Consider the following 24,632-nt stretch of genomic DNA (forward strand, 5'->3'; position numbering starts at 1 on the left):
AAATCTCTCGTTTTCCTCTCCCCACCTCACGTTATTAAATGAAAGTGACAATTTTAATTGATAGAAGGGCTTATTTACCTAGGTAAATTTACCCTTTGCCTGGGACTTCAACTGCAGCAACTTCCCAGGCAGAGAAGTGGCACTGACCATGAACGTTTGCCCTCTGTGGCTTTTCAGAGCGGGAGGTAACAGTGCCAGTGGCAGCCTAGGCTCTTCTCAGCAGTATGGCACGCGTGTATTGTCACAGAAATGTACATGTTCATGGCTTCTGGGTTTTATCTGCTTTGTGGAAAGAAGTGATGGCTGAGCGCAGTGAGGAGCAGGATGCTGAGCCTGCCTGAGCAGGAGCTGGTTCTCCTGCAGGTGGCAATGCACGGCAAGGAGATAGCTCGGCCGAGGGAGGCCGAGAAAGTGCAAAGTTAAAATTAGATTCCCTCACAAATGCATATCAAAATGCCTTCTTGTGCCTCTGACTTGAACACCCAGCTTCTTTTTCTAGTGCCAACAATAAATCCAAGTACTTGTAAAAACAAGTGCTGGCATCATTATGGGAGTCACTGTGTGTTTGCAATTTGCTCCCTGGGCTCACTTGGGAAGGAGCGCTGATGGTCCTCTTCCCTCCCTTTTCCCATTTGTCATCTTTTCTCCCTTTGTTTGTGCTACATGCAGAATTCAGTGCTGTAAAGGGAAAGCTGTAAAATACCTGCAAGCCAATCTATATCTTCTGGGTCTCTGGGCACACCAGAGGATTTCTTTCTGTGCTGTATCCTTCCAGCTGGTTCTGGTGGGCTCTCTGCTGCCAAATCCTTCCAGCTGCTTCACTACGAACTCAAGCACCAGCCACGTTTCACAGTCTTGTTACTGCAGTGTTTCGTATTCGTATGTTCCCTTCACTATTGTCTTGGGGCTTATGTTTATGTGTTCAGTACAGTAAGAATATTCTGCACTGTTCTTTCATTGTAAAATTTGAGCACTTTCAGCTTTAAACAGTTACTGTCATTTTTTTTTTTTTTTTTCTCCCAGAAAACATATTTTTTTTCTAATTGTGCTGCTTCTGCAGATAATATTGACATTTACAAAAGAGAAACTAGAGAAGCTGTGGCAGACCACTCACTGAAATCTAGCAGTCTTGATCATAGACTTCATTACTCCTCGTAATTTTATTCTGTTCTTGTTTGATTTGATTAGAAATATTTCCAGTGAAGCAGGTTGCAGTAGTTGAAGTGTTTGATTTTCTTCAAGCCTTCTGCAAGACTTAAAGAAATACAGAAAAATCTTGGATTTTTTTATTTAATACATTTATTTTTTTATGCTGTATCTCTCTCTCTCTCTCTCTTTCTTTTTTTTTTTTAATTTTTAATTTTTTTTATTTTTTGGTCTGCTTAATAGGTCAGTGGACCTTTGAAGCCTTATTGTGGCAAGAGATGGTAGTGAGTAAGCACTGCAGTAATGGATATGCATGGCTTTTGTAGTACAAAGCTTCTAAGATGATGCCTTGTGCAAGCCCAGTTGTGTGCACAAATGAAAAGGCTACATGTACAAAATTATTATTTCCAAAACTAATGCAAATAAGGCAGGTTTCTTAGTGTAGGTGCTGTAATTTGCATGTCTGAGTGGAAAGCTGCAAGTATGACTTACATTTTGCAGATATGAGTAGAAGGTTCAAATGTTTTCTAATATAGTTGGGAACAGTTCAGATTTATTGATTGTTTTCCTCCACATATACGTACTTTAAAAGCAATAGTAGGAATAATGGTATCTAAACCAAGTTGCAATGTAAATTGTACTGAGTTATTTTAAATAGGGTTATATGTTATATTATACTTCGTATGGTGAACACCGTAAATTTGAGGCAACCTCAAATTTTTTTTGTGTGCTCTCTTTCAAGCTTTTTGTATCCTTTTATGTCTTTCTCTTCACTTCTTTGTAAAAATCCTTGCTTGTTGAGTTTTACTTTTGTAAAATGTCACTTATTTTAGCCACTGTCAACTTCTTTTGCCACATATGGATCTGATTAGTGCTGTTTTTCCAGGATCTTATGAAGTATTTAACAAATTTATTATGGTATATCTCTTCTTTTTTTTTTTTTTTTTTTTTTTTTTTTTCTCACTTTTTTCTTTCCTTTTTTTTTTTTTTTTTTTAAATTTTCCATATATATATATATATATATATATATTTAGAGAAGTTCAAATTAATCATTAGTAGTTTATAAAGAATTTAACTAAATCACTTTGATCATGCAACCTATTTCTATCACCCGTATCAAAATATATTCATGGTGTCCTTCTCAGACCTGGGTTCTTCGGTTCTCTTACCATAGTTTGTTAATCTGACAACTATAATTGATGAGCATCCACAGAAGCGTTGAGGAAGGGCATTCAGCAAGGTTCATTCAATTTCAGTTCTCTGATTTTAGAAAAGCAAAGTTCCACCTGAGAATTACAGCTTTGGTGATTTATTACTTTATAGCACTGACTCTGCGACCCATTTCTGCTTTGTGATCTGTATAGGATTCCCAAGCATTTTAGGGCACATCATCTTGCAGTTTCACCACTGGAAGAAGAGGAGCGTAAAGATAAGTGACTCAGTTCAACCCCGAGTTTCATGGGTCCTTGCCCTGGGGGAGGCATTGGACAAGGAGGTTACTGCATTGCAAGAAGCTGAGTATTTCTTCTCTCTGAGAGGCATGCAAGCAACCAGTAGGGACAATAGTGATGTGGAAAGACAGAACAGAGCTGGGAAAACCAGGAGATCCCTTTGATCCAGTGCTCTGGTCAAAGCCAGAAATAATATAACATGGCACTAGGCTGATGGTGTCCAGCTGTAGTTGTACTCTCAGAAATGGCATTGATGCAAACCAGACTACTCATGTCTGGAGGAATCCTTCAGAGAACAGCAGCCCAAAAAAAGCAATTCTGGCATCCTTTTTCTCCCATTCAGTTCTCGGTCTGGATCTATTATTATTGTTGTTGTCATTATTATTACTATTATTATAGCTATTGATACTGCTATTTATTAATAATACTAAGTTGATGATGATGGTGATGCCAGCTTTCCTTTGAACTTTTTCTCTACTTTTCTCCCTCCCCTTGCTGAATTAAGCTATATTTGGAACTATTTTAATGGAGTATTTCTACCATCTGCTCTCTGCAGCAATTATTCAAATTATTTGCAACCCTCTGTGCCGGCAGGGGTGAATCTAGCACAGTATTTTAAAGCTACAGATTGCCTGACTGGCATATTTTTACCCTGGAATATGCCACAACTGGTACAGATCCATAATTCCCTGGGGTGGAGTGTGTACGAGGGGGTTGTTTATGAAATTGTTTCCAATGATTTCAGTGTGTGGCCCTAAGGAAACTATTCTCTCTTAATTTCTACAGGACATATCAAGACAGAGATGGTACTCTCTTCTTTTCTTTTCTCTTTTTTTCTCTCTCTCTCTTATTTTATTTTATTTTATTTTATTTTTTTTTCATCCCAGTTTGCTGTTTTTGAAGGTACTTCTTCCTTTAAAGGCTCAGCCTGTGTTAGAATCCCCCCAGATCCCAAATACTGTAATTTGTTCACAGCACTGAACACATTTTATGTCTGCATTGGTTATTCTGTCTGCGATTCAGAATAACATCCCTCTTTGTTTTGCTATGATTGCTATTACAGTAGTGTGTCCTATGTTTGTCCTGCCTCTTGTGATAATTCACCTGCTACAAATGTGATATTCAGCAGCTATAATAACAGGAATGTTTATCCTACTTTGTGTCCTGTATCACTTCATCCTAGCAAATCAAGGTTGTTTCTGAAATGCAAACCCAAGCTCAGGGTATCAGCAAAAATACTTCATAGCCTTAATTATTGGAAGGAATTAAAATGAAGACAAGAAAAGTAATGTGCATGTTACTGTGAAAAGAAGAAACCTGGACTGCATTAGAAGCTGTCAGAACATTATAAAGAGATAACTAAACACCCTCCATGCCAGCTGAGACCACATGCATGCCAGCTGAGAGTTATAGTCAGTTCTGGTCCATTTGAAGCCTCCTCAATTAAGGAGGTTTTCACAACAGTATTAAAGCAACTCCAAAGCCAGCAGATATCTTTTTAGCTTTTCATCAAGTATATAATCATTTTATAGACATGCATACTTTTACTTTGACAGGAGGGGAGTGGGCAGCCTCCACCCCACCCCATAGTTTCAAAGCCTTATGGGAAGCACTGATTGTGCTTGTGTTCTGGGCTGCATCTAAGGCTGTTAATCACTTGGTTCGGGTGGTAAAACAATACAATCTAATGCAATCTCTGAGCTCCACAGATAGAGATATTGACAAACATTGAAAGGTGGTTTTCAGTCTTTGTTTAGAAATACATTCAGAATTTTGAGCATTTCCAAATAAGTTACTCATTGCTATAGTTGCAGAAATATAAAGCACAGTCAGCAAAGGAAAGGTGTTTAACATGGTGCTTTCCTGAGTACTTAAGTGATTTTTAGTAACGTTCCTGCTTTGAAGCTATTAATAATAGGTTCTGTCCATGCTGTCATTCGTCTTCATCTGGCTGCTTCTTGTCAGAAGGCTGCTGCCAGTTTTCACTTAGCTGCCAACATCCTTTCTGCTTTGCTCTTGTATCAAGACGGGGCTGTGGGTCACCATCATTCCTCTTCCTTTTCTTACAGCTATTATTATAATTTTAAAGCAATGTTGTTTTCTAACTAGGAACCCGTCTTTGTCTACCTTAAAGAAAATTGACCTCTGTATACTGTGTAATGCTACACGTATATGTATAAAATGACTGGCATAACTGCTAGTAATGCACAAGTGATACCACTGCTGTTTTGGCAATCATGCCAGCTGAAGGCAAGTTTTATGCTACAGATTATGGACTACAGATTATGATAATCTCCTGTTCTGTGCATTGGTTCTGGTCAACTGCCTCATTTCTGAGGAATTGGACATTTGGACTTCTGTAGATTTAAAATCTGTTTAGGCAGCACCATTAAAGAGTTATAAGATAAGGAAAGGTGGAGGCTGGCATCATATGAAGGTCGCTCTTACTCCCCAAAGCAGAAAACCAGTCAGAAACTGAGTGGAAGTATCCAGAGCTCATGCCATTTAGTATGAGGTTCAAAGGCATTACATGGGTTGTTTGGAAAAGCTGGCAGTTCTTCACATTTGTGTGCTTTTATCTTCTGAGACACACGTTGCAAATTTGCCATGGCATTTCAAGGGCTGAGGGAGCGGCCACAGACATATAGGCTTGTTTATGTCTGCATTCATCACGGATGAGAATAGCTATTGTGGGTGGAATGCAGAGTTCCTATTTAAACAAACTTCCCTCTCAGCATGCCTGTACTGAGGGAGGGATTTTTTTTCCTCTTCACTTCAATACTCACCATTTATTTATTTATTCCCTAGATCTTTGTTTTTATTCTAAGGAAATACTTCTTTAGCAAATGCAATGTATGGATAATGTCAGATAACATTTTTTTTTTTTTTTTAACCCACACATTCTTTTTGTTTATGAGCCTCTGCACAGTGTCCAAATTCTGAAATGCAGCTTCCTTCCTTGTTCTAGCTAGTGAAGGAGCATGAGCTCTGACTCCATCTTCGATCAATACTTAGCCCATAGGCTGAGAATGTGAATGAGGCTTCCAATTACTGCCAATCATGATGGTGGCTTTTGTTGTATTAAGATCACTAAGGAATTTAGGAACTGGTCTGCTGGGAGTGTAGGTCTGAAAGCAAGCAATAAAAAAATGATTGAAACCAAAGAAAAATACAGGAAAGAGATGAAGCTAAAGCTCACATAATTGGGACAACTTATATGGCTTACACGAATTGTTAGGTGATCTAATGGTAAATGTTTTGAATCTCTGGATAAAATATCTCCCTACAGAAGTTCACTGCTGTGTTGAATTCTTTGTACCCATATAATAAAGTGAAAATGTTTCCACCTGAGAATATGGTATAACTCAGGCCCTTTACAGACCCTCTGAAATGTTTGAAACAATCTTGCTGCCCACTGAAGTTTTCCCTGAGTAGAGCACTAAGCCCCACTGGCTGAACTCAGAATTTAGCTTAGGCTACAGCTTCAGCTAGAGTTGGGTGAAAACTTTCTTGTCCCACCAAACTTTCTGAGTTTATCTTACAGCATTTTCCACCTCACATCAGGGTGAAACTAGGACTTTTCCAAGTGGTTTGGGGGAAAGAAAAAGAAATTTTGCAGCTTATTAAATGGTTTGCTGATCAGGAGAGTCATCTGAGAAACCAAAGATTAAGTTTCCACCATGAATTGAAACAACAGCTAACTCTGGGCTTCAGACAGCCCAGGTGAGTGTTAATTGTTGGTTCAAATGTCCATTGTTGTGTTATTTCTTATTTTTAGCAGAAATTCAATGCTGAAGCAGAGAAGCCTTTTTTTTTTTTTTTTTTTTTTTTTTTTTTTCTACAACTTCTATATTCTCTCAGAAATCTATGTTTTGATCAAACAACAGAACTATATATATATATATATATATATATATTTAATTTGTACACTTACAGTATGCATTTTCCCTTTTCATTTGTCTTCTTTTTTTGCATCTCCTCCCTTGTACTTTCCAGGTTTCTCCTTTCACAATCTCAAAACGCTGCTGAATACAGATGAGCCAATAGTTAGTCCAATCCCAGACGGTCTTTTGTTCAGGTAATTACTCGGAACCGCGGCAGCTCTTAAGTGCCCTGACTTCCCTGACTGAGATTGACTGACTGAAAGATTAGGCAAGGCAGACATTTATAGCCAACCTGGTAAGAAGAAAGGAAAAATGTAGACTAATTTGAATAAATGTTCTTTTTCTTTCTCCCTCCAACCCCCACTGTATCGAGGACACATCCTGAATGTTATCCAGAGTTATGTATGGAGGTTGGAATCAGGCTCATTTGATTGGAGCAGAGGAGAGCATTGCTCCAGCCTCTCCTGAATGGGGTGGGAGCCAGGCTGGTGTTGCCCCTGCGGCTGGTATCGCACCCTGCAGGAGGGCTAACTTCCTCAAGAAGAAATTCTGCCAAGTTCCTCAGAGAAAATGATGCAATTCTCATGACAATAAAATTGGTGATTTAGATTTATACCTGATTTATTTGTCTTGCTTTCTCATTCGCTAAAGACGTTTGCCAGTATACACCAGATGACACAACCCACTTGAATAAAATTGGCTTCGAAACCTTTATGCCAATATTATCACTATGACCACAGTATATTCAATAAGTAGAAGTAACATTTCACAAAACAAACAATGTAGTCTCATTTCTTTCTATATGGAAACAAATAAACTCATTGTAATCCGTACTACACTATATTTAATGACTTGTATAAAAATTTTTACCAGCCTGTATCTAAGAAGACATATTCATAAGCAAATACATAAAATCAAGTCCATAAACATGAAAAAATATTCCAGTGCTCACCAACGGATCAAAGTAAATGTATTTATAATATTTCCAGCAGCATTTAAAAAAAAAATTTTATTCTTAATAATGCATTGAACAAAGGAAAAGAAACAATGTTTTGTTTTGGCCTCATTTTAAAACAATTAGAATCTACAAGAGGACTGTTATCTTTATGTATTCTGGAATAATTTCTATTATTTAACATATTTAACGTCATTTGCATTATCATAGTCTCTCCTGAATTATTTTTCATTACATAGAATCATAGAATGGCTTGGGTTGGAAAGGACCTTAAAGATCATCTACTTCCAACCTCCCCGTCAGGGACGTCACCCACTAGATCAGGTTGTCCAAGGTCTCGTCCAAACTGGCCTTGAACACTTCCAGGGATAGGGCATCCACAACATCTTTGGGCAACCTGTTCCAGTGCCTCTGAGTGAAGAATTTCCTCCTAACCTCTAACCTAAATCTCCCCCCTCTTTTAGTTTAAAACCGTTCCCCCTTGTCCTGTCATTATCTGGTTGAGCAAAAAGTTGCTCTCCATCTGCACAGCTTCAGGATCAGACAGCATAGATGTCTATATCTGGAGTAGACCAGTAGAAGAGCTCTTTTCTTCTATGGGGCTCACGTATAGATCATCTGTGCTAATGAATGCTTGGGCAAATGAACACAAACTCCCTCCTTTTCTCATCCTTGGACATTATTTTTTGAGTAAGAGGGCAAAGGGGAACAATGCTCATATGTGGCCACTTCCTCTCATGGCTGCCATGGTGACCTTGAGGGGAGCAGCCTGCAAAATTCACCATCACTCACAAGTCACAGCTCAGGATGTACCACGTGTGCCTCTCCTGGTGCTGCTGTTTACCAGCTAAAAGAAAACATTTGTGTTGGCCATGCTGAGACATTTTGGCTTATGAAATCACAGAGGAGAAAAAAAAAATAGATATATTCAGTACAAACTTTTGATATCTAACTGTGTTTTATGGGGTTAATTGTTGTGCTCTGACATAATTAAGATCAGTTCTAAGATTTTTAAAGTGAAGCATTATGATAAAATCCTTGATCCTCAGACCACTGACATCTCTGAAGAATATCCCCTTTAAAGTAGTAAGCTTTGGTAATAACCTTGAAGTGCAAACAAACAGGCAAATATTCAGAATTAAATTTTGAAGAGATAGAAAGATACAGGAGACATAAAAGTTTAAAGATTAATATACTCAGATGATTCTATTATCTGTTTCAAATGTTACCCAGCGTGATTTGTAATCTCTATTAAAAATATCAAAACACTATCTGGACTGTATCTAAGCAAGTGAACATCCCTAAATCTTTGTTTTGTCATTTTAAGACAAATGGAAGATGTTTACTCACTCACTTCACCTTCTGGGTTTAGCTCTAAACAGAGATTTAGCTACATTAAGAGGGAGGAAATCAACCTTTCTTGAATCCTTCATTTACCATGGAATTATATGCCTCTTGCTCTTGAGAAAAATGTTTCAGCTTGCAGGTTGGATAATCCCTTCACTTATCACTCTTTAACTGTGTAAAAAAAAAAAAAAAGTATACGATACTAATTTTCATTCCCTACTACAGCTTTGTCCTCTAAGACCTATGCAAAATAAATCTATTTTCCAAGTGCAATTTACAATATGGTTTTTACTTAAGGCAAAGGTGGGGTAAAAAGCAGCTCTGTGGAGATTTGTATCTTGGAAACATATCTAAAATTAGTTTCAAAATTGATTCACAAAGAACCCATTGTCTAACTAGGCTGCACTTTGATGATGAATATATTAAAGTAGAAATAAATTCTTCGTCACTGGGTAGATTTTGAAAATACTTTCACCAGATATTCTCCAGAAACAATAGAGTAAATTCCAAGGGCTATTCCAATATCCTTGCTAGAATATTAGCTTTTTTTTTTTTTTTTTTTTTTTTTTTTCCTTTCTGGGAAAGTGCTGCACTGCACTATGGGGGACAATCCTTGACCCATGGGAAGAATGTGGAACTGGGAGCTGGAAGCGATTACCTAGCACCTCTTTACAGAGATAAACAGGCTAAGAAAAGGCCTTAGATTCAAAATGTTCCTGAAATTTTGAAGCCACAGGTTGAGTTGTCAACAGTGCTGAAGTTGGGGACAGAATTTTTTAGATGTGGTCTAAGATCTTCATTATCTAAAAAATGTCCCTGCTGTTTGGATATGTGAAGGTCTCCTAGTTTCTGTTTTGTCAGCTGGAAGTTGCAGATTTCAATAATAGTTCTCACTATTTCATTAAACCGGTGCTTTTTCCTTAATTCCAATAAAGTGTTAAAGCCTATCCTGAGTAGCTGACTTTGAAGGAAAAGACTAAATCAATTTCAGGCCAAAAGTACTGATTCTATAAGTATTTAAAAGATTCTATAAGGCTCAAAAGTATAGATTCTTCCTTTTATAAGGAAGGGTCAGAAGAGTCCCTGTTTTCTGCACGTTATCTACCTGTCCATAGATGCATTTAACTACACATTATCTATCTGTCTGTACATTGTCTCCAGAGGTCTGGAGAGGAACATGCAGGTAGCTCCATGTCTGCTGGAAGGTCCTTCATTGTATGGTGAATCTACCCTGGTTTTGGAAAACATCTATCAGGCTCAAATTTTTTATGGTGTAAATAAAGCAGAGATGAGGGAATAGGCAGATTTTTTTACTCACATGAGGTCCCTTGCACGAATGAAGCAGGATTCATATCCTTATAGTATTATTTAAAGCTGAAAGCCTGTTTTGCTAATTAGATGTGTGTATCTGCATTTTCAGTGTGCCACTGGCAAGGTAAATGGGATCAGCAGTAAGCGTTACTGAAAGCTGCAGCTGGCTGACAGTTGCAGTTCTACAACAGTCCTTTTTTTTTTTTTTCCCTCGGAGTCTGTGCAGATATGAGTTTCAGCAATACTTGCCTCCAGCCTCTTTCAACTTTCTTTTTAATTAAAAAGCTTAATTGGGAGTAATAAAAACTTCCAATTACGCTTTTTAAATAAAACCCAAAAGCTCAAAGTGGCTGCAGTTGCAGATAACTGCTACTGCAACCCATGACTAGCCGTTCTGTTTGAGCAAGGCTTTTGTTTCACTATAATAAATATTGTGGCTTATGACTAACTCCACATCTGTCATATGTACTGTACCTTTAAGTCTCACTGAGCTATCATTTTCATGTGAAATATGGGCTTCCTTGTGAATTCTGCTAAGTGCAGCTCAGGGACTCAAGTCTCTGTAGGTTGCTATGAATATATGCCTCTCAGCGTCACGCCACATGTTATATCTGTAAGCAGAAATAACATCAGTAACAAGTTGTGATCAACCAATTTCCTTGTGAATTTGTGTGATTTTATAGGTGAATGAAAAGAGAAAACAGCAAATTGCAGAGGATTTTTTTTTTTCCAGACAAATGCCTTTACTTAATTCATTGTTTTTAGTTATTTTGGCTAATGTGGTGGCTTAATTTAGTGTAACAATTTATGGTATTTATACATCTGTGTATAAATCTACATCTACATTCTTCCTCAGAAAGGCCATTGAGAAAGCACGTGAATCTGATCTCATATATGATAATATATGGTGAACTTGAAGTTCTTAAAAAGGGAGAAAGTTTACAAAGTGATGTGTGAAACTGTGTGGTGCTGGACAGCAATTTCTGATTGAAATGAAGCCTAGAAAAGCACTTTGTAACTGAATGATTCTCCTTGACCAGACATATGTCATTCCCACTTCCAAGGGCCCATGCCATGCAGAGAGACAGCTGTATGACCTCACATAGGAAGAATAGAAGTCTTCCTTTTATTTTGATGCATTACGAATTCCGAGTGTATTTTTTTTCCTGGCGTAAACTATGAACAGGGACCTGGTCTGGTAGAAGTGGTGGCACTCAGTTCAGGAGCTTGAAGTAGCAAAAGGAGGAAGAATTTGAACTTCTTGTGGCACTGAAACTATTTTCAGAGAATGGTCTATGATGGTTCATTAAATACTTAAAGAACCTCTGGAATGGAGAAACCATCCTGCATTGTCAGGGGAGGTAGGATAAGCAGTTTATCAAGAGTTTTAATGCTGCTTAATTGTATCTTCCATGAAAATATTAGGTCAAATTAACCCTACTTGTTAGGAGCATCACTCACAAATGGGGTCATAGAAAAAAAAAAAAAAGGCTTTTTACTCGACTGTCCATTTTTTCCTTCTTTTAACTCAGTTCAAAGTTGGGATTTTTTATGATGCTGACTATGCCTGAAATTCCCAGGACTAGTTCCCCTCCAGTTTCACAGGGATTTTTTTCCCCCGTATATTATTGACTGATTCCTAGCTCTTCTTGTTTTGAAAGCCTGTTTGTGTTGGCTCCAGATACCACTGGCATTAGCTTCACAACCTTTTCTCATCAGCTTGATGGACCCAGGTGGCCTTGTCTTTCACTGCTGTTGTTGCTTTCATTTTCTCAGCCATCTGTTTCTGACAAGAATGAATTACATTCCTAGTTTCCAAGAAGTACATTGATAGCTGTAGCTCAAATGATTACAGGAAAAAAACAAAACCAAAATGGCTTGATAAGCAAAGTATTCATATAGAAAACATAAATGCATGTAAACATTCATAGGACTTTCAAGATGATAAAAATGGCAATCTGCTCAGCTAGTATTAAATTTATTTATGATGTTGAACCTATTTAATTAGATGATTAATAGAGTTGGTTAAAGAATGGCTACATTACAACATGAAATGCATTTTTTTTCTCCCCAGATTAAAACCTTTCTAAATTATATATATTTTGTACTTTTTGACCGAAAATTTTGGGCCAAGAACTACAAAGATCTCTGGCTGTCATTCAAGGGGATCACTTTTACACTGAACCTGGAAATATTTCTTCTAACCCAGTGGTCTAGTAAAGTATTAACGTGGTAGTGTAAACTGCTACTTACATAATACGCTTCTTACAGATATAATGCCCTTTGTCACCAACTTGCATTTCTTGGTGCCCAGCAAACATACTTTTGCTACCAGTCAAGGGAATTGAGAGAAACTTGTTGTAGGCTGGACTTGCTTGGCTGCTCCTCTCTTCCTCTGAGTTGTGGTTTTATTGCCTGAATCCAGACTCTGGCTAACAGCTGTATTCGTGAACTGGCAGCTTGAATTACAGGAAGGTAGGAAAGATTATGTTTATTGTTTATTATTATTTTTTCCCCCAAGTTTTCTTTGAAGGCATTTTCTGGAATAAATCACAATATTTAATAACTCAGTGAAGCTTTTTAAGTGGAGTTTTAAGAGCATACCAAAGACTTATTGAACTGCGTTATCTACCATTTCAAATCCTCTTGAAGTTAGATATGAGGAATAATAGCTATATGTTCAGTCTGAAGAGTCTGAAGATTTTACTGACTTTGGATTAACAGAAAGATTTCCAACTATCAGTGTTTAAGCTTCACCTCTCTGTCAGTCATTCTTGACAAGGCCAGAATAAGGCACTAATGGCAGTGACTTTAGAAAGGGTGGTTTTTCATTAGTTTAAGCAGAATGTCAATTAAAAAGGAATTGAGATAAAGAACCAGCAACTAGATTAAGTTTACACTTCTTCATGGATGATAAGAAAAATCCATTTACAGGTTCTATTTCAGTCTGAATATACTTCCTAAGGTAAAGGTGTCTTATATTATGGCTTTAAAAGTCTACTGACAATTTCTGAAAAGATTTAATAACTATTGTGTCAGAAATGTGGAAGAATATTTTAACCACTGGAAATAATCATTTCTTACTGAAGATGAATATACTAAAATTAATTTAAATTTAATTTTGTATATTTTATTAGGTAATGTTATCGTCTGCCATCATTTCTGCTCCTCCCGACTATTATTTCCATTTTCTAAGAACTGACAAAGCCCATTTAAGATAGGAAGAGAAATCTATCTTTCTGGGATCTCTGGATGGGGGAGGAGAGCCTGGGGCCAATTTCCGGCTGAGGAGTGCTGGATATTATGGAAGACTGTGTGTTCTATATTTTAATATTTCTGTGGACGACTTGCGAGATTTTGAGCAACATAGTAGGAGTTACAAACTCAGAATTTGGAATACTGCACAGGAGTGTGACAGCATCAGGCTTTGATCACTCTTAAGGCAAAAGAGGCTCCTACAGGGATGCCTGCTTCTTACATCCTTGTTACTCCTTTGAACGCTACTGGTGTTCAGGGTTCAGATGTAAATTATCAGTTCAGGCATACTCAAACAGGTATTTCCTACCCTGGACTCTCATACTCAGTATTTTGTTTTTGCCTTCATGCAGGGGAGAAATGTCTTCTTTTATCGAAATAGAGTGTGATTTAATGTTACTGTGTTCAGAGCTGTTCTGGTCATGGAGTTTCTGCTTTGCCCACAAGTGCAGGCTGAGCCAGGAGAAGCAAGTATTTTGAGGGATGCTTCCCAGTGAGGAGTAGAGCATGGGCCACAGTGTATGGCATGGGAAGGAAGGGAAGTTTAGAGTGTTTGGGGTGATTTAGCATAACCTACAGGTTTTGTAAACAACACCATCAGATCTATAGTGCCTTTGCCTTAATCCACTTCTGCCCACTTTAAAATGACAGTTACTCTGCCTTTCAATTGTAATCTAAATATAGTGCAGTTTCAGAGCAGACAGTATGTAAAAACTTGCACCTACTCCTGGAGTTGTTTAAATCATTCATTCTGAGTATTATCTGAGAGATTTAGTCCTCTTTACAGTTCCTGTGACTAAATCCTGAGCAGAAATCCTGAGCAGATGAGTCAGCTTTTTTTTTTTTTTTTTTTTTTTTTTTTTTTAAGTGGAGAAACAGCATTCAAGATTGGTCCCTCTGCAACTCTGCAAAGCGATATTAAAATGCTAGCTAAAAGAATGAAAACTTTCTATCACTGATGGAAAACAGGTAGTTTCTCTTACAGGTAACTAAGGAACAGGTAGCAAGACACCCATCGAGCCTAGAGGGAAAGAGAATTACCATTCAGAGACATCCCAAATCATGAGAAACACTGACAAACTCTCTGATTCTCCCATGTTATTTATACTGGCTGACAGAATGAGTCACATTATGCTACTTTTTAATAGCTTTCTCACCTTCCTGAAATGAATTACATGCTTGCAGAGCAGTGATGGTAAACGAGGATTCATAGCTATCATTATTAGCTTTGCAACATCCTTAACATCAGCAGAGCTATTTGTATTCAGTACCCATGAATCAGCTGTAATATATTGTGATAAATAATCTGTCCAGAGGGACATCAGCATTGCATCTAAAGAATAGCACAGACTAATCCTCTGAAAACTGCTTTGATGCAGCCTGTGAAGTTAGGTCTTGTTACATCTCTCTGAATCAGGGAGGTAGCTATTATTGTTCGATTCACTCTGATGAAGGAATTATTGAGCAGCTTTTTCAGAAGTACTTAAGTGTCTTGGTATGCATGATTTAAAGCTGATGTTTCCAGCAAGAGTGGTGACCCCACTCTATCTATTAGCTACATATGCATCATTACATTAAAATCTCACCTAAAGCAACGGAAACATACCTGGCCATGAGGGAAAGTGGTGTTTTTTTTTTTTTATTTTTATTTTTTTAATTTTTATTTTATATGCTACAATGTATCCCTTCAGCTTTGAAATTTTCATCTGAAAAGACCAGGTTATGCAATAGATACGGATTGTAGGTAGTTTAGCAGTATAGATGGTATACATTAGTGGAAAACTATCCTGACTCTCTCTTCATGGCTTAGGCCTCTGTTACTAACTTTGCTAGTGATCTTCAGCCCCTTCCTTCCTAAGTGTTGCTGGTTCCTCTGCCCTTCCCTTGTCTATGTGGATACTGAGAGTATATTCCCTGCAGGCTTTCAAACAGCAAAAGAAAGTGGCACAGAGAGGTCCAAATGACCCAAGTGCCCCATCTGATACCCAGAGGCAACACATTTCTCCTTTCAGTATGACTAATTTAGTCTGAGCCCATCAAGGCATTGTTGGGGCTGCAGCGTGCACAGATCCTTGTATTTCCTATAACACTGCAGTGCAGATGTTTCTGCCTAGGATCACTCAGGAGTCTGAAAGTCCCATTTTCTTGGCACCTGGAACTGCCATGCTCCATGCATTGTAGGTGGTGAGGGAGAATCCTCTTTGCTCCAAACGGTAAATCCACCTTTAACCAGATGCCATGCATCATTGTGCCCTGTATGAGCATTCCTACTGTTACATGCTAAAGCCTTGTATCTTCCCTGAGTAATATGTGCTGCCAATTTATTAAGAAATAATATCACATTGTTAATGCAACCTTTTTCAACCAGACCTCTCGGGTCAACCTATCAACGAGAAAAGACCTATGAAAAAGAAAGCACATAGTCATCAAATACAAATTCTACAGAACAACTTTTATATTTAAGGTACATTTATGTAGTAGTACAAATGATGCTGATGTGATCAAATGGGCTGTTAGCACAATAACGCTCCATGTGTTAAAAGTGACACAAATTTCAATCCTCCATTTGGATGTCATCAATTATTCTGAATGCAATGGGATGTTTTCTTCCATTATCTAGATATTTGCCTATTGTCTGATGATGAATTTAGGTTTTTATGGATTTCAGATGTATTTTTCTGAGTTTAACAACTTTAAATGCTGATTTCCTTTTACTAGCATCTGATATATCAATACGTTTGGTTGATACAGGCATCCCATACTAATGAAAATTACATTTGGTTGTTTCTGTCAAACACAGACACATGTGCTTGGTACTTAAATGAAGATTCACTTTATAGAAAAGGTAGTCCAGTGTTTGTTATGAAGCCTAAAAAAAAAAAAAAAAAAAAGCTTTTTTTTAAAATAAAGTAGACTGGTTTCTTTCTTTTATTCTAGATGTTAGGAAATGACCTTGGCAATCAATGCCATAGTGTATGTTTACTGAATTAATGCATTTTAGACAAAAGGAAATACTATGTACTACTTCCAGTACCTCTCTAATGAGCCATATCACGCAGATACAACTGTGTACGCCTTCCACAAATGGGCTATTAATTGGGAAAAGGGTCAATATACAAAAATAAAAGTGTTATATAGTGGAACTAACGGGGGGTAGTTTAAGATACAGGAAGACCTAGTTGAATACAGATGTGGTGTTACCGCAGTGAAATCTACACAGACATTTTGCAGTAGTTTAAAACAAAACATTGCAATTTTCTTTCCAGGGGAAAACAGAACTCCAAACACTCAGGGAAGAGTTTGCCTGCTTTTGTAATAAGTACAGCTACTTTTTTGACACCTCTGTTTTGTTTCAGTTGTGTTTGTATCTGAATACACTTATTGTGCAACACCTGTGACACATCTCCTTGGAGGTCAGGTGCAGCCTGGCAAGAGTCATGAGGGAGCTGTTTCTGCCTGTACTGCAGCTCCCACAGGACTTCAGGGGAGTGTGCTGGGCCCAGGGGAAAGGGCCACTGACATCCATTCTCCTGTCCCAGTAGAGGGCCAGCTATGCAACCTGACCAGGAAGCACTGCTGAGACAACCAACACTTGGAATGGTGGCCTACAATGTTTGAAGTGTTACTCAGAAGTGGGGGAGTGGGATCAAGCCACCTTGTGGTGCTGGATTTGAAGATGAGCAGACATAGGCTTCTGTCTGGCAGACACTGTATGAACCCCTTTTTGCAGGTTTGGGTGCAGGAATAGTGAGTTCATGTGCTGCAGGATGGTTTGACACAGCTTTCTTTCAGCCTTGGTAGTACTTTTCTCAGCCAGCATGTGGCATTAGTGATGTACGCTGTTCTGCCAGGGAACAGACTGAAGCCATCTAAATATTTATTACGAGGCATTAACCACAGGTTTAGGAGCACTGTTAATAGCCTTTTTACTTTCAGAACCTAAAGGTAGGATTATTTATAGCATTCATAGGCAGCTAGCTAAACTCACTCTCATGGGAGTTTCACAGTCAAACTCCCATTAAATTCAGCAGAAGTCATACTAAGGTGTCCTGCAGCCAACCTATGGAAAACCCCATGAAAGATACAGCTTATATGCCTAACCTGTCATGAAGGACTCCTTCACAAAACTTAAAAGCCTGATTTTCACTTTACATATCAGGAGTCAATTATCTAAATAATATTCTGATTTACTTAAAAGTGATGTAAAGATTTGTAATTTTGGCTGCCTTTTATATATATACATATATATATATATATATATTTTTTTTTTTTTTTTCAGAGGGACTGATGTAAGATTCACATTTCTTTGCCTTGCTAGTTCCCAAAGAGTGGTGCTAGTAGGGAGAGTAGGAGGAAACATGATCGCTAACAAAAGCAAATTAAGCAGGTATGCTTAATTTTTAAGCCTGCCAGGCTTGATGTAATTTCTTTTGTTTTTCTAAAATAATCTTGTATATCCCAATTATCCTCTGTAATCTTATCAGATATATTTGATATGGACAAACATGAACTATTAATCTTCAACTTTGGAGTGTTAAAATTACTGATGAAGCTTGTTCTAAGAGAAAAAAAGATAAGCATCTTCAGTGTCAGAATACAATACTCTGTGTCTGGTGAGCATTCAGTTTCTATACTGTACCCTCTAGCAACCTTAATATTTTCAAACTAATAGGAAACTGACCTTTACAGGAATATAGGGTATATGAAAATGCCTGGGATAATTGACCTCCCTATCAGCAGTTTGCTATCAGCTTTTGCAAGGTATGTTACAGATGTGATAACTATCTGTAAAATTATGTAATTTTATATATTTAGAGATAAACACACAATATGGTACATGAGAGGCATGTGCAAGATGAGAGGTTGCACAAAGGGATTTGAGGCTGGTTAGTAGACTGAAAAATACACATGTCTTTCAACAATATTTTTGAGATGTAGCACAAGCAAAAGTTATATAGCTTTAAGGACCATTTTCTTCCAAGTGATTATTGCAAAAAGATGAAAGCAACAACAAAACCACAATGAAATCATGCCAGTTATGATTGCTTCCTTAGTTCTGGCAGTCAGGTAAGCCTCTAGCTGGGACGAGATCTGTTCATTTAAACTAAAAGTGCTCTAAGTCATAGAAGTCTTTGCTAATTTACATCAAGGTAAGACCTAACTGATAAAAGACGTTTAATCATAATAATTCTTCAAAGTATTAAAAAATGTCCAGTTGTGTTGCTAAGATGCTGACTTCATTGTTCCGGTCAAATATATTCTGAGTCTTCCAATTACCCAATCTGCTGACCCAGTGGGGAACGTAACTTGATTGTCTTATACAACCACCGCATAGATGGCACAGATGCAATCAGCCCCAGTGGTAAAACCAACAATATCATAGAAATTAGACTTGATTATGTGGAAACAAAGTGTGCTGTGAACAGATTTTCTATTCTATTATAATAAGATTGTCAGACTGCTATTTTAAAATCTTTTTTTTTTTTTTTTTTTCTTGTTCTATTTTATCATGAATTACAAAATAGACATTTATGAATTCTAATAATGTCAGACATTTCAGAGGTAAGAAGAGTGGATGCTGAAAGAAAGCAGTCTATTCCAGGGAATTAGTGGAGAAACAACAGAAAATAAAGATGAAAAAGAATGGGAGGTGGAGCGAGAAAATACTGACTGTGGTTATTAGGTAAAGGAAAATGGGGTTGGTCATGACAGCATGATGACAGAAACTAGTGACTTATAAGTTAGTAGGAAGAGAAATTCTGTGCTATTGCCAGTATCAGGAAATGAAAAAGTGTGAAATTTAAATGAAGGATGTCTGTGGGATGTCTGGTCTTCCCTGAGTTAGAAGATCCATCATGCAGTACAGCCAATGTTTTTTCAAGCATTCTCTCCACAGAAGCGGCTGAGCAACTGGCAAGAATTTCTGCTGGGAAATGTGAGAGATTTACTCATGTTACTGATTTGGTGACCTGGGGATATTGCTGCCATATTACCCAGGTGGATAAAAAATAAGTTTAAAATAAAAGCTACCCGATGATAAAACACAATTGTGTATCATCACTGATTTGTTATTCGGCTTTCCTTGAGGATTTAACTATAACTGTCTTGTGAGAATTTTTGAACATGTTGAATACTGTCCTCAGGATATATGTATACTGCAGGGACTTGTAAAATCTTTTTTTTTGTCCAGAGGAAGGCTGACTGATGCAGTTGGGTTGCTAACAGGTTACCTGGACCTACTTCTTCATTCTTTGGAACTAGAAAGTTTCTTGCATGGACAGAGATCATTTATAAAAACAATGCTTTGGATCCATTTTTATTTTTTATAAGTTCAAATAAATTTCAGATTAAAAATATGGTGGGAAATGAAACTGAGGTAGAGGAATGTGTATTTGCAGGAATCTAGTTACAGATACCTAATGTTTTAACCAGAAGTTCAGAAATACTGTTTGCATTGCAACGCAGTACAAAGTCGCATTGGTCTAGCAGTTTTGTAGCTCTCCAGAATATTCTTGGAGTAGTTTACCCAGATATATCACTTTGAGCATCCTTTATGTGTCTTTTTCCAGACTAGCATATCAATGTAATGCAGAGGTAATGATGAGTTTTCTTTATCTCATAAGTTAAATTTAATAAGTTGTAGTTCAAGGGGGCTCATCAATATGAAATGAATATTTAATATGAAAAATATTAAATGTACTTGTTCAAAGTTTCATCACAAAAGTCCCATTCTTATGGGTTTTTATCAATTATTTGGATCAGGGAATAAAATCATTATTTTAGGGCTTTTTTATTTGGATTTTCTATGTGTGCTGTGTGTTATTTCTAAAAGAAAATGCTAGAAGAAACAGCTAGTTTGAGCTGAACAAAGCAAAGCAAATTTATATTTAGGATTTCTTATCTGAACTAAAGCGTACTTTCTCTAGGAGCCTGAAATCAGCATTGCTCACTCTCACAAACTGGAGCCAAAACACAGCAACCCCCAAAACTTTGAGCAACGTGGATTGACAACTCTTAAATCACTGTGGAGTGTGCTGTTTGTAACCGGTAGGATGTAAAGGGAGTTGGTGGATGACTAAGTAATCCTGGGCTGGAAACTGTGCACAGTCAATATGGAATGTGTCTGTATGTCCTTCAGAATTTAGAAACCTAGTATGCCACTAAAATGTGCATTAATTAAATAGATCTTTCATATTCATAGGCTTGCTGTACAATTTTAGATTGTTTAGCTTTCATGGTTTATTTTGTTACTTTCAGTGGTGCTATTAATCATACTTTCTCATTTTCATTCACTGCTACAATTTGACAAGGATTTTCTTTCACCTTGAAAAATTGCATATTCTGAAGAGTTTCTTTGCAGTGCTCCTATACGCTTGGCACACCCTGCCGAGTGAAGGCAGCTTGTTTTCTACGCTGCACTTTTTTTCTGAAAGACAGTTTCAAAACAATGGCTTTGATCTCTCTCTTGGTAGTGCAAGATCATAAACAAATATGTCTTTCAAATTATTTTCCTACTGAAAGCCTTTACGATGCCATTGAAGAGGAAACTGAACTAACTCAATAAGCAATGGACCATAAGGCAGTAAACTGATACATTGTTAATTTTTACTGCTAAAGTTTCTTTCTATTGCTCTGGTTCAAAATGCTATTCATATTTTATTATGCCAATTTTTGATTGCAGTGGCAAATCCTTCTAATATTCTACTCAATATTTGTTGTTGAAACTTGTTGGCCGTAGCAATCAACAAGGCAGGAACTGGAGCAGTATCTTCACCCACAAGGACAAAGAAAAAGCAGGTGTTACAAATGGACCCATAAGTTGCTGGCCAGGGCTACCAGAACACCTGGCTGCCTGCTCTGGAAAGGCCTTGGAAGAAGAGCATTAAATGCCTGATGAAGAAGGAAGCAAGGGATATGAAACCAGTGCTAAAATCATCTGTGGTAGGTCCTCAGGAGACAACTAAGCAAATATACGATCCTTGCTATCCCTTTGTGTCCCTTAGCATTTTTATATAATGGACTGAGATTACAGGGGAGTGGGGCCTTTAGTGTGTAGAGGTCTGTAGGCACCGTGCCACTCTGGAAGCAGCAATTTCTTATTAGGTTGCAGAGGTGGCTGCTCTCATTCTAGTTATGGAAATAATTCCTCTACGCTTGTTCAGATGCTTCTGCACTGTGTTTGATAGCACACTCTAACTGTGATATCATGTTTGCTTTCTCTCCCACCCTTTATTTCTCATGTTTACTTATTACCTAGCAGAATGAGACCCCAGTCTTGACTAGGCCCTGCTGCCATCCATCTGGCCAATATAAAATCCTGTTTGAAGGTTATTAAGGTACCAGTTTTGCAAACTGGGTTCACAGTTTGGTTTGTTAAATAGCTCTGAATGCAAAAACACAATCTGCTCCACCAGATTGGGTTTTAGGTTCTACAGGTCCATTATTCTCTTTCCAACAGTTGCTTTGTCTAATGCTTCAGTGGAAGGGAGAGGACAGACATAATGCAGCTTGCCAAAAGTGTGAAAGTTACCATAAAGGCAAAATTCTATTTTTAATCCTATGACATCAGCTCCTGCCCAAAAGCAAGAAGTTACATTATCCTCAATTGTCCCATCAGAAATTTATTTATTTATTTATTTATTTATTTTTATGAAAACGATCACTTCCTTTCAAAGTCCAATATAAGACACTGTAATCCCTGCAGAAACAAATTTCACAGTCTATCAGCAAACTGCCTGGAGAAATGTTCTCTTTTCCTTCAAAATTACATATTACAGTGTTCTACTTCTTATGGTTAATGTGCATATGAGGTTAACACAGATATTCAGGAAATCTAATTCTCCTTTGAGGCTACTGATGTAAATCGGAGAAAACTCAGTTTATCCCTAGGGTTAGCTTAGATCAATTTAGTCCCTTGTACTGCTCTCTGATACGGTCCCTGATTTGCAGACTTTGTTGTAGATTGGATAATCATCCTCAATGAAATGACTGTTTGAAGAAAAAAAGATGTGAATCTGTACTGCATTCATTTTAGAGCATGGAAGATTATTTTCAAGCATGTTCATCAAGGTAGCCAGCATTACCATTTTGTAGGAATTGCAATATATCAGTCTGTAAAGGTTCTGTTTGGCCCACCACTGGCACATGTAAGCAAGGTTACAGGTAAGGATTTAGTGGTTAAGTTTTAATCTGGTCACTGTAGTATTGAAGCTAGACCTTCAAAAGCTGTGTTCAGCCATTTTGTAATGCTCAGAACATCTAGAGACTTTGGCTGCATTTCTGCCAGCACTGTTTCCCAGCAGCTGAAACCTTAAAGTGTTGAGAATTTCATGTTTCTACCACGGCTACTTCATATTGGAGTTCACTAACTATGCATCACCTTTCCTGTCTTGTCACTAAGACCTGACAAGTTCACAGTCTGCAGCATGTTTTCTGTGCTGAAAGGAGGAGGAAGTGGTGCTTCTTTCCCCCACCCCATAGCCTAGCACTTTGAGAGACTGCACAAGATGCATAATGCAGATAAAATGCTAACTGGTCTGTGGAGACTTGGATCTCTTGGATCTTTTTTTTAAAGGAGCACCTGGGCTCCTTTACTGTGAGCTGATCTGTCACGTTTCTGGGTTAGGGTTGATTAATCATTGGGCATCAACCTTTCTTTCCCTGTCTTTCAGGCCCCTGCATTGAACAGGCTGCTTGGATGCTCTGCATGGGACTGTATGTGCCAAGGTGACTTAGCTGGGTATACTACAAAGCTGAGTTCGTGACACTTGGGTTCCTGTGTGCATCTTGTCATAGAAAGGAAACATTTGATGTGGTTACAGGAATTCACACTGAGTGGCTCTCCTATGACTCCTAAATGGACTACTCGGGTCATCAGATAGTAATGTAGTATTGGGTCTCAAGACAGCACTCACCCTTGCTTAGATGTGAAACTGAGACTGGAAGGCAATTCAGTTTAGGTTCTGTTTTCTGTGGGACTCAGTGGCTTATTAGATTTCATTTAGTCTCTGCTTTATTGGGAACTGCAGCAGCCAGTATGTGATCAGTAACAGACTGGACATAACACCTCTGTTTCCAGTTTTTGGTAGGGGAATAACATTCCTGTTGGTAGGGAATGACACTCCTGTTATTCACGGAATCTCAGCATACTGGTTTGCCAAATTCATAATGGAAAGTTTTCAAGGCTGCCTTGATGTTTTCTCAAAGTCAGTGTTGGGATTCTAATGTTCTTCTGTCTTCCTCATTGTATAGAGTTACAAATAGTGGTGTAAATTGATGCAACACCAGATAGGCTCAAAAATGGTTAAAACTACTTGGTTCAAATAATAAAATTAAAAACATGTTTCTGCAGTGTCTACAATTTGTTTGCTGTACACATGCAGTGAAGCTTGCTGTCAGTCCACTGAAATCTTTAACATATTGCTTAAAGTTTTTAAATTTACAATATATTTCTTATAATTTACGACACTATACTGAGCTTGTATAGCCTTAAGAACCCATCTTCAGAACATATAAAGTTGCAGTGAACCAGAATAACAGATATTTAATAGATAGATCTTACTTTCTATTAAAATAGTTCTTTTAAAAAACACATACTTGCACTGTTGCTTTTCCAGTCAGCTTATCATTAGGAGTGTGCAGAGAACAAGTATTTCATAAAGTCAACTTAAATGCTTATGGCAGTGAGAATCTAAATATTTTTGTTCTATTATGATCATAAATCTCTGAAAAAATATAAAAAATATTAGAGTCAGTTATCAAATGAAGACATATTGAAATAATACCAGGAAAGCTGGAATTCAGATGAGGGAGTATTCATACTTTCGAAATATTTGTATTCACCACTGATGTTCCCAGAAGGAAGTCCACTTGTAAAAGATGGAGACTGTCAGATTAATCTGTGAGGCTAACCCATGCCAATTTTGATCTGATGACCTTAAAAAGAGATGGCTCAATATTCTATTAACATTTCCCCGAATCACCTAATTGCATTTACATTTTTCTGACATAATTTTAAATGATAAAAATGAATTAAGTCAATGGAATTAAAAGGGTAAATAATGTTAGGACTTATTCTGCATCTGACAGGCTGAACTGAGCAACTCATATTGTCTTCAGTACTTAACTAACTAGGTCTAATGTTTAGTTTTGGCACAACAGGAGACAGTATTCAAAATTCAAAAGCTCTAGTTTCAAGATGTATCAAAATTCAATTTCGGAAGTAGTGAAAGCATCATAAAATCACATCAATAAATTTACACATACATGCTAAACCCAGCCATC

The 24,632-nt window shown here is 37.6% G+C and overlaps 1 long non-coding RNA gene across 2 annotated transcripts; it reads left to right on the forward strand.

Moving 5' to 3' along the window:
- The first annotated feature begins 12,291 nt into the window (after positions 1-12,291).
- On the forward strand, positions 12,292-23,238 carry LOC311431885. Of its 2 annotated transcripts, none has more exons than XR_014689691.1 (4): positions 12,292-12,569; positions 20,276-20,396; positions 21,088-21,290; positions 23,021-23,238. It is a non-coding gene; the product is annotated as an uncharacterized lncRNA (long non-coding RNA). The 2 variants fall into 2 exon arrangements; XR_014689692.1 differs by lacking the exon at positions 12,292-12,569 and adding an exon at positions 18,080-18,110.
- Positions 23,239-24,632: the final 1,394 nt, after the last annotated feature.

This window comes from Aythya ferina (assembly GCF_964211825.1).
Source record: "Aythya ferina genome assembly, chromosome: 2".
Taxonomy (NCBI): Eukaryota; Metazoa; Chordata; class Aves; order Anseriformes; family Anatidae; genus Aythya; species Aythya ferina.